Here is a 7,500-nt window from a genome sequence, read left to right as displayed (position 1 = left end):
AATGTATAATGTCATGTATGTCTAAAAGGGACAGGTTGGAAGATTAGGCATCGCCTAAAACCTTTATCCCTTTGTATTAAAGTTTTGAATCTGAATCTCTCTCTCTCTCTCTCTCTCTCTCTCTCTCTCTCTCTCTCTCTCTCTCTCTCTCTCTCTCTCTCTCAAAGATATACGGTATCAAATTAATATAACCATAAATGAACATGGCCATCAAGTGGTGACGTCATAAAAGTTGAGAGAGGTGAGAGAAAAGTAGAGAGAGAGACCGAGAGAGAGCAAGAGAGAGAGACATACAGACAGAGAAAGACAGAGAGAGAGAGAGAGAGAGAAAGAGAGAGAGAGAGAGAGACAGAGAGAGAGAGAGAAAGAGAGAGAGAGAGAAAGAGAGAGAGAGACAGAGACAGAGAGAGAGAGAGTAAGAAAGAGGCAAATAGGGAGAAAAAGAGAAAGGAGGGAGAGAGACCGACAGACAGAGAAAGAGAGAGAGAGATGGAGGAGAGAGAGAGAGAGAGAGAGAGAGAGAGAGAGAGAGAGAGAGATGGAGGAGAGAGAGAGAGAGAGATGGAGGAGAGAGAGAGAGAGATGGAGGAGAGAGAGAGAGAGAGAGATGGAGGAGAGAGAGAGAGAGAGATGGAGGAGAGAGAGAGAGAGAGAGAGAGAGAGATGGAGGAGAGAGAGAGAGAGATGGAGGAGAGAGAGAGAGATGGAGGAGAGAGAGAGAGATGGAGGAGAGAGAGAGAGAGAGAGATGGAGGAGAGAGAGAGAGAGAGAGATGGAGGAGAGAGAGAGAGAGAGAGATGGAGGAGAGAGAGAGAGAGAGAGAGATGGAGGAGAGAGAGAGAGAGAGATGGAGGAGAGAGAGAGAGAGAGATGGAGGAGAGAGAGAGAGAGATGGAGGAGAGAGAGAGAGAGATGGAGGAGAGAGAGAGAGAGAGATGGAGGAGAGAGAGAGAGAGAGATGGAGGAGAGAGAGAGAGAGAGATGGAGGAGAGAGAGAGAGAGAGATGGAGGAGAGAGAGAGAGAGAGAGAGATGGAGGAGAGAGAGAGAGAGATGGAGGAGAGAGAGAGAGAGAGAGATGGAGGAGAGAGAGAGAGAGAGAGATGGAGGAGAGAGAGAGAGAGAGATGGAGGAGAGAGAGAGAGAGAGAGATGGAGGAGAGAGAGAGAGAGAGAGAGATGGAGGAGAGAGAGAGAGAGAGAGATGGAGGAGAGAGAGAGAGAGAGAGATGGAGGAGAGAGAGAGAGAGAGAGAGAGAGAGATGGAGGAGAGAGAGAGATGGAGGAGAGAGAGAGAGAGAGAGAGATGGAGGAGAGAGAGAGAGAGAGAGATGGAGGAGAGAGAGAGAGAGAGAGAGAGATGGAGGAGAGAGAGAGAGAGAGATGGAGGAGAGAGAGAGAGATGGAGGAGAGAGAGAGAGAGAGATGGAGGAGAGAGAGAGAGAGAGAAAGAGATGGAGGAGAGAGAGAGAGAGAGAGAGATGGAGGAGAGAGAGAGAGAGAGAGAGAGATGGAGGAGAGAGAGAGAGAGAGAGAGAGGAGAGAGAGAGAGATGGAGGAGAGAGAGAGAGAGAGAGAGAGATGGAGGAGAGAGAGAGAGAGAGAGAGAGAGAGATGGAGGAGAGAGAGAGAGAGAGAGAGAGAGATGGAGGAGGGAGAGAGACCGACAGACAGAGAGAGAGAGAGAGAGAGAGAGAGAGAGAGAGAGAGAGAGGCAGACAGGACGAAAGAAAAAAAAGTGACAGAGAAAGGTGTTTTTTTCTGAATTGTGTCACTTACGAAAAAGTGCGTGAATTATCGTGAACAATCCGGCAACTATAGATGACATTTGCACTCCTACCTGTTTTGTTCTCTCGTCTGCGCATGATTTAATTATTTCCTCTTTTGAAGGAAATGGTCCATTGGACTGTCACAACAACAAAGTTCCACGTGACCTATTTTTAATTATTATTCTATTATACATGTACTCTTATTTGTTAATTGGTTTTCACAGCCCTTGGTGACTGCATTCCAAAACAAGGTCACACAAACAGCTGTCAAAACAGTATTATGCATGCCGTTCAACAAAAATTATCCGTTTTCATTGTATGTAATTAGTATAGGTCAGGGATGGGGGAGGGCGAGAGCAAACGAGGAAGGAAGGGCCGGGGGTTGAATTTTTTTTTATCACTTTGGTGTTGCTAAACCTGCAGAGAGAATAGGTAACTGAACTAATGCTGCTCGTCAAATTTTTTGAAATAAGGAATTTTATTAAAATTTTAAAACAATGGAAACAAAATACATGCAGATGAAAGAAAGAGAGAGTTCGACAGAAGAAGGACCCGATATTATAAAATACAAGGTTCCAAAACAAATCTATATACGGGCGCAGAAGCAAACATTAAATTACAGATTATAAGTATCACTAAAAGCAGTACACAGATGAAATCCCCTTCAACGAGATTACAGATAAACTTAAGTTTCTCCGGTTTTTATCTATTCAAAGTTTGAGGGGTCATCATAAGTTAACTGGATGCACAACGTTTATACCGTCTAATTATACTGAAGTCCTGCACACATGCATGAGAGAGAAAGGCTCGGCCGAGAGAGAGAGAGAGAGAGAGAGAGAGAGAGAGAGAGAGAGAGAGAGAGAGAGAGAGAGAGAGAGAGAGAGAGAGAGAGAGAGAGAGAGAGAGAGAGAGAGAGAGAGAGAGAGAGAAGAGAGAGAGAGAGAGAGAGAGAGAGAGAGAGAGAGAGAGAGAGAGAGAGAGAGAGAGAGAGAGAGAGAGAGAGAGGTCGGGCTGGCGCACATAAAACTAATGACAAGCTAATGTGAAAATCGACAGATAATGACACATCAACGTCGTAAATTCCCTATTTCAATTCTTCACAGTTCATGCATATCATCAACTCATGTCCCTAAAAGGAAAATTTCCTGTGAGGACGTTAAGGACCCCTTTTATCCTAGTGCATAAAATGTAAATTATAAAACACAGTTACACAGTGGTTTACTATATATCTACACAGGTGTTCCGATACGCCGAAAGCGAAATGATTCACGCGCGCACGAACACCAACCGTGATTGAGAGATATATTACCCTATTACCCTATAAGCGCCACGCGACAGGGTGATATCGTTCATTTCAATCAGTGATTTCACTAGGCAGCAGGTTTGTACCTTCCAGCGATAATTTATGACAGCGATAAATCATATAATTGCCTATTTTGTGTTTCCTTCCCCCTAGGCCAAGCTTACAGTGATTCAACAATCCTTAAAAACTCGATGTCTTACACTCACTTTCAAGGACAAAATCCGCTTTGCAGAATAAGGAGAAGCCGGGAGAAACAAAACTTGACAAAATGTAAAAAGAGAGCCTATAGCCTGTGGAAAGAATAATCGCTACATTGTATTTCGCGTATATTTGCATGTTCACTATAATCGTACATGAGTTCTACAGGGTAAAAGTATAGTTATACATGCAGTAACTATAGTTACAATATATACATATCGTTATACTGCCTGTTACTGCAGAGTAGTTTACTGAAGAGCACGTGCATGACAAAGCATTTTGATGTTGTATTGGACCAATATTTCCGAGGAACGTATACGTATATGCTTAAGACGCTAAGTCACATCATCAATATGGTTCGACGAATCGACGGCCCTTCGTTTCATATTCGCTTCTTCTCAAACACCACCATTATAGACAAGAGTTATTGTGTGTGTGAATTGAGGACGTACTTCTTTTTTTTTCTCAAATAGAAAACAAAAACAAAAACAAAAACGGAAAGGGGTGCGGCGGAGTGTGCGTGATATTATTTTCTTTTCTGTTTCACTTATACAAAAAAGATATTGTGTCCGCGAAACGCTAAATCAATCACTCAATTACGTTCCTGGAAATCAATCTCGAACGCGGAAAATTCAATACGCATATTTGATATTGAATAGTATACGAAAAAGAAAGCATTGTGGTTTTTTTGCAATTTCCGTAGACCCTACAGGCCCTGAGTAATGGTGTGGGCGACGCTCGGACTCACTCACCTTTTATAGGAAAATGCTGTCTATTGTTGAGAAATAAAATTGATTAGTCACGGGACAGTAACTGTGTAAAGCTGGTGTGCGCGGTGTTAATTTCAATAACTACGTCAAAACATGATATTGATACATAAGCATGTGATCGATTTGTATAGCATCTTAATCACTCATATCATCTTAATTACCCACAGCGTTTGAATCACTCATAGCATATCAATCCTTAATAGCATCTTAATCACTCAACGCTATAAAAGTATCAGTAACAATAATAATTATTTGTGTCATATTTCCCAGTCTTTTCTTTTTTGAGTATTTTGAGGGATATTGTTTTCTTCCAAATCACTCATACGAAATATAGCATAATTATCAATCATTGATATCATCCTCATCACTCAACGCTATATACAAGTAACAATGTGTGTCTTATTTCCTCGTCTTTTCTTTGTGGAGTAATTTGAGGGATATCATTTCCTTCCAAACACAAATTAGCGTCGCAATTTTGAGTTACCTTTACACCTAAAGATAAGGGCTGCACTCGCACATGAGGAAGAGGAAAAGTCAAGTGGGGGTGGTTGAGAAACCGAGGGAGAGAGAAATAAAATGTAACGAGTGCCGAAACACTACGATCACCTCGGGAAGCGAAGTGCAATCAAACAGGATTGAAAATGTTAGGGCTAATTTCTTAGCCCTATAAAAACTGTTATGCAAACCCGAAGGTTTCCATGAACATACAGACAATCGGAAACCACCAGACCCCATCACAAACAGAACTCTACAATCCACAGGTGTTGACTTTAAAGGCCAACAACTCGGGTGCAGAGTCTGCTGTGAAAGGAGCGGTAGCCTCCCCTGTCACAAAAAGAAGACCGTGCGGGGATAAAATGCCCCCCCCCCCCCCACCTCCTCGTCAACCTATGTGAAACCTAGGCGTAAAGCACAAAAAAGCTAGGCGTAAAGCACAACAAACCTAGGCGTAAAGCACAACAAACCTAGGCGTTAAGCACACAAAACCTAGGCGTAAAGCACAACAAACATAGGCGTTAAGCACATAAAAAGCCATCTCATTAACGGATGAAGAAGAACAGCCGTGGAGTCGGTGTTCACGTGAAATGAAACTCGCATGCAGGACATCGTCGCAATCTCACCTTCCAGTTTCCCAAGTCGTAACTTTTTCGATTTAAATCCCAATGTTTTCGTTTCTTCGTCGTTGTTGTACTTCCTTTTCGCTTTCCTGTTCTTTTTTTTCTTCAGTCTTCTTTCTCTTCTACAAAGTCTTCTCCTTCCAGACAATACTGCCAGCGAGAACTGAGAACTTGCCCGCAGTTCCCCAACACAAACACTCTTCTGACTTCTGTATAAGACAGAGAAACCACGCGTGTCGACACGTTCAGCAACACATTGCATAATCTGCTATTTTCGTTGCGCCGACTTCAAAGCTCCAGCAACTCGCTTTCGGGTATTCCCATAAATATCTGTGCGTAATCTTTGCTCAGCTGTGTTCCTTAAAAGTACGCTTGCACTCTAAACAGGTCAATGCGCTTTCGCGGAGTAGCTGCAACATGTGCAAAGCTGCACGCTGCTAAACCGCTGAGTTATTTTATTATGGTCGAGACAGACGGGAAAAATATGATTTTACTCGTAAATTGATACGGATGTCAATTATATTATCGTAATTACTGGAAAGCAGTAACGGAATTCATTGCTTGTGTGGATTTTTTTCTTCCATAGAACAATCTAATCATTCATGTGAATGAATTCTACTTTGACACTAAAAGCAGTAATGGAGTTTATTGTGTGGTGGTGTTGTTTTTCTTTCTTTCTCGGAACGATGTGATATATTCTTGTTTTTGTGTGTGTATACTGATGATAAGAGTAGGCCTATTTATTTTCTAGTGACGTACACTGCATTGAGGACCGTCATGGGGTATTATGTGTATCTCAGTTGGGGTTTCTGTTTTTGTTTGTATATGGTACTGAAACAAGAAATCCAAACGAAAAGTAAACTTAATATATTGGACAGTCCGGCCGTTTCGAACAGATAAACATGTAAAGTGAAAGCAAAATCGACACGTCTACTCGTCTCTCTCTCTCTCTTTCTCTTTCTCTCTCTCTCTCTCTCTCTCTCTCTCTCTCTCTCTCTCTCTTTCTCTCTCTTTCTCTCTCTCACTCTCTCTCCCCCTCCCTCCCTCCCTCTCTCCCTCCCTATCTCTTACTCACAAACACCATAAATATTATATATGTATTCCCAAACGGATTTTTGTTTTGATGTACAATTCTCATTCAATTTTCTTTTCATGTTTGCAAGCTTTTCATTTAAACTGTTCAATAGCCGCCATTTATATTATATGTAATTTTCTAGAAATAGTGAACACCACTATAAGCATTATGCTTGTTGTTGTTTACTCAATATGCGTTTTTTGTAAATAATGCACAAACGTTAAATAAAACAGTTTAAACCAAAAGTAAACTTCAAAGAAATGTCACACGAAAGTATACGGTACAACTGACTTCGGCTGCATGGCAAAATAACCAAACCCACCGAGTTCATTGTTTCGCATGCACGCACAACACCCTCCAAGATTAACAGCAATGACTGCTTATTTCTCGTCACAGTTTGCACACAATCTTATTATTGTTCGTGTTCCTCTTACTTGCTCATCTATTTGGTTTTATTGGTGATCCTGAAAGGTTCCACTTTTTAACTCGATTTGAATTAAAAAAAAAATCATTTTACAAACCCGTTATTCAAGATATAGAATACAGACTTATAATTCTTACCAAGAAACATCTTAACTACTTTTCATTTTAACAAATTCCACAGAGCATTATCAACTCGACCCCACCCCCTGCCCTCCTCTCCTTATTTTTTGTTTCTTTCTTTCCTCTTTTTGAAAGCGGACAAACACTCAAGTCCTTAATGGCTAAACACCGTAGGACTTTTAATGTTAATTTTAAGATTAACAATCATTTCTAACTTTGATAGCTCCTGTTATAGATAAACCGTCACGTGGAAAGAGCTATATGTACTGTAAAGACCTTTTATTTCTCGTCATAGTTTGCTCACAGTTTCCGAGATCCACAATACATGTTAGCTTTGATTATAATTCCTGTTTGATAAACTGCTATAAGCCGAAAGTTATGTACAGTAAAGACCCCGCATTTCTCGTCATAGTTCGCTCACAGTTTCTGAGATTCAATATAAATGTTAGCTTTGATAATAGCACCTGTTTGATAAACTGCTATAAGCCGAAAGTTATGTGCAGTAAATACCCCTCATTTCTCGTCATAGTTCGCTCACTGTTTCTGAGATTCAATATAAATGTTAGCTTTGATAATAGCACCTGTTTGATAAACTGCTATAAGCCGAAAGTTATGTCATTTCTCGTCATAGTTTGCTCACTGTTTCTGAGATTCAATGTAAATGTTATAGCTTTGATAATAGCACCTGTTTGATAAACTGCTATAAGACCCCGCATTTCTCGTCAT

The 7,500-nt window shown here is 41.1% G+C and overlaps 1 protein-coding gene across 2 annotated transcripts in view; it reads right to left on the bottom strand.

Moving 5' to 3' along the window:
- LOC138955270 (protein c-Fos-like) overlaps positions 1-7,500 on the bottom strand; it is a 33,084-nt gene that overhangs the window by 7,439 nt on the left and 18,145 nt on the right. The window contains exon 1 of one of the 2 annotated variants that reach the window (XM_070326905.1): positions 5,160-5,360. The exons of the other annotated variant lie outside the window; for it this stretch is intronic. The gene's annotated coding sequence lies outside the window, so the exon portion shown is untranslated. Of the gene's footprint in view, positions 1-5,159; positions 5,361-7,500 lie in introns of those variants that run through there. 2 annotated transcript variants of the gene reach the window in all.

This window comes from Littorina saxatilis, unplaced genomic scaffold (genome assembly GCF_037325665.1).
Source record: "Littorina saxatilis isolate snail1 unplaced genomic scaffold, US_GU_Lsax_2.0 scaffold_530, whole genome shotgun sequence".
Lineage (NCBI taxonomy): Eukaryota > Metazoa > Mollusca > Gastropoda > Littorinimorpha > Littorinidae > Littorina > Littorina saxatilis.
This window is presented reverse-complemented; position numbering and strand designations above follow the sequence as displayed.